The sequence below is a fragment of the Taudactylus pleione genome, unplaced genomic scaffold (assembly GCF_031769625.1).
Source record: "Taudactylus pleione unplaced genomic scaffold, aTauple2 ptg001270l, whole genome shotgun sequence".
Classification (NCBI taxonomy): domain Eukaryota; kingdom Metazoa; phylum Chordata; class Amphibia; order Anura; family Myobatrachidae; genus Taudactylus; species Taudactylus pleione.
The window spans coordinates 1,340,001-1,342,500 of NW_028285670.1; the positions used below are offsets into that span (position 1 = coordinate 1,340,001).

Consider the following 2,500-nt stretch of genomic DNA (forward strand, 5'->3'; position numbering starts at 1 on the left):
TAAAATTACATACAGCACCTGGTATTCCCTGGTGGTCTCCCATCCAAGTACTAACCAGGCCCAACACTGCATAGCTTCCAAGATCAGACGAGATTGGGCATGTCCAGTGTGGTTTGGCTGTAGGTGCTCAAAAGCATTAAATTTAGACCTCTATTACTTCTTAACTCAAGTAAATTCATTGATAAGTTGAAAAAATTAAATGCAAAATGTAATACAAAAGAATGTTATGGCTGTCTAAAATTACCTACAGCACCTGGTATTCCCAGGTGGTCTCCCATCCAAGTTCAAACCAGGCCCAACACTGCATAGCTTCCAAGATCAGACGAGATTGGGCATGTCCAGTGTGGTTTGGCTGTAGGTGCTCAAAAGCATTAAATTTAGACCTCTATTACTTCTTAACTCATGGAAATTCATTGATAAGTTGAAAAAATTAAATGTAAAATGTAATAGAAAAGAATGTTATGGCAGTATAAAATTACCTACAGCACCTGGGATTCCTAGGTGGTGTCCCATCCAAGTACTAACCAGGCCCAACACTGCATAGCTGCCAAGATCAGACGAGATTGGGCATGTCCATTGTGGTTTGGCTGAAGGAGCTCAAAAACATTAACTTTAGACCTCTTTTACTTCTTAACTCAAGTAAATTCAATGACAAGTTGAAAAATGAAATGAAAAATATAATAGAAAAGAATGTTATGGCAGTATAAAATTACCTACAGCTCCTGGTATTCCCAGGTGGTCTCCCATCCAAGTACTAACCAGGCCCAACACTGCATAGCTTACAAGATCAGACGAGATTGGGCATGTCCAGTGTGGTTTGGCTGTAGGTGCTCAAAAACTTTAACTTTAGACCTCTTTTACTTCTTAACTCAAGTAAATTCATTGATAAGTAGAAAAAATTAATTGTAAAATGTAATAGAAAAGAATGTTTTGGCTGTCTAAATTTACATACAGCACCTGGTATTCCCAGGTGGTCTCCCATCAAAGTACTAACCAGGCCCAACACTGCATAGCTTCCAAGATCAGACGAGATTGGGCATGTCCAGTGTGGTTTGGCTGTAGGTGCTCAAAGCATTAAATTTAGACCTCTATTACTTCTTAACTCAAGTAAATTCATTAATAAGTTGAAAAAATTAAATGTAAAATGTAATAGAAAAGAATGTTATGGCTGCATAAAATTACCTACAGCACCTGGAATTCCCAGGTGGTCTCCCATCCAAGCACTAACCAGGACCAACACTGCATAGCTTCCAAGATCAAAGAAGATTGGGCATGTCCAGTGTGGTTAGGCTGTAGGTGCTCAAAAATATTAACTTTAGACATCTATAACTTCTTAACTCAAGTAAATTCAATGATAAGTTGAAAAATGAAATGAAAAATATAATAGAAAAGAATGTTATGGCAGTATAAAATTACCTACAGCTCCTGGTATTCCCAGGTGGTCTCCCATCCAAGTACTAACCAGGCCCAACACTGCATAGCTTCCAAGATCAGACGAGATTGGGCTTGTCCAGTGTGGTTTGGCTGTAGGTGCTCAAAAACAATAACTTTAGACCTCTTTTACTTCTTAACTCAAGTAAATTCATTGATAAGTAGAAAAAATTAAATGTAAAATGTAATAGAAAAGAATGTTATGACTGCATAAAATTACCTACAGCACCTGGAATTCCCAGGTGGTCTCCCATCCAAGTACTAACCAGGCCCAACACTGCATAGCTTCCAAGATCAAACAAGATTGGGAATGTACAGTGTGGTTAGGCTGTAGGTGCTCAAAAATATTAACTTTAGACATCTATAACTTCTTAACTCATGTAAAATCATTGATAAGTTGAAAAAATTAAATGTAAAATGTAATAGAAAAGAATGTTATGGCTGCATAAAATTACTTACAGCACCTGGTATTCCCAGGTGGTCTCCCATCCAAGTACTAACCAGGCCCAACACTGCATAGCTTCCAAGATCAGACAAGATTGGGCATGTCCAGTGTGGTTTGGCTGAAGGAGCTCAAAAACATTAACTTTAGACCTCTTTTACTTCTTTACTCAAGTAAATTCATTGATAAGTTGAAAAAATTAAATGTAAAATGTAATAGAAAAGAATGGTATGGCTGCATAAAATTACCTACAGCACCTGGTATTCCCAGGTGGTCTCCCATCCAAGTTCTAACCAGGGCCAACACTGCACAGCTTCCAAGATCAGACGAGATTGGGCATGTCCAGTGTGGTTTGGCGGTAGGTGCTCAAAAACATTAACTTTAGACCTCTTTTACTTCTTAACTCAAGTAAATTCAATGACAAGTTGAAAAATGAAATGTAAAATGTAATAGAAAAGAATGTTATGGCAGTATAAAATAACCTACAGCTCCTGGTATTCCCAGGCGGTCTCCCATCCAAGTACTAACCAGGCCCTACACTGCATAGCTTCCAAGATCAGACGAGATTGAGCTTGTCCAGTGTGGTTTGACTGTAAGTGCTCAAAAGCATTAACTTTAGACATCTTT

The 2,500-nt window shown here is 38.2% G+C and overlaps 11 pseudogenes; all 11 read right to left on the reverse strand.

Annotated features, from left to right (window-relative positions):
* Nucleotides 1–6: 6 nt before the first annotated feature.
* On the reverse strand, nucleotides 7–125 carry LOC148448733 (5S ribosomal RNA; annotated as a pseudogene).
* A 116-nt stretch (nucleotides 126–241) lies between these two features.
* Nucleotides 242–360, reverse strand: LOC148448734 (5S ribosomal RNA; annotated as a pseudogene).
* A 116-nt stretch (nucleotides 361–476) lies between these two features.
* Nucleotides 477–595, reverse strand: LOC148448735 (5S ribosomal RNA; annotated as a pseudogene).
* A 115-nt stretch (nucleotides 596–710) lies between these two features.
* Nucleotides 711–829, reverse strand: LOC148448736 (5S ribosomal RNA; annotated as a pseudogene).
* A 116-nt stretch (nucleotides 830–945) lies between these two features.
* Nucleotides 946–1,064, reverse strand: LOC148448737 (5S ribosomal RNA; annotated as a pseudogene).
* Nucleotides 1,065–1,179: 115 nt separating this feature from the next.
* LOC148448738 (5S ribosomal RNA) lies at nucleotides 1,180–1,298 on the reverse strand (annotated as a pseudogene).
* A 115-nt stretch (nucleotides 1,299–1,413) lies between these two features.
* On the reverse strand, nucleotides 1,414–1,532 carry LOC148448739 (5S ribosomal RNA; annotated as a pseudogene).
* A 116-nt stretch (nucleotides 1,533–1,648) lies between these two features.
* On the reverse strand, nucleotides 1,649–1,767 carry LOC148448740 (5S ribosomal RNA; annotated as a pseudogene).
* Nucleotides 1,768–1,883: 116 nt separating this feature from the next.
* Nucleotides 1,884–2,002, reverse strand: LOC148448741 (5S ribosomal RNA; annotated as a pseudogene).
* A 116-nt stretch (nucleotides 2,003–2,118) lies between these two features.
* LOC148448742 (5S ribosomal RNA) lies at nucleotides 2,119–2,237 on the reverse strand (annotated as a pseudogene).
* Nucleotides 2,238–2,352: 115 nt separating this feature from the next.
* On the reverse strand, nucleotides 2,353–2,471 carry LOC148448743 (5S ribosomal RNA; annotated as a pseudogene).
* Between the last annotated feature and the right edge of the window lie 29 nt (nucleotides 2,472–2,500).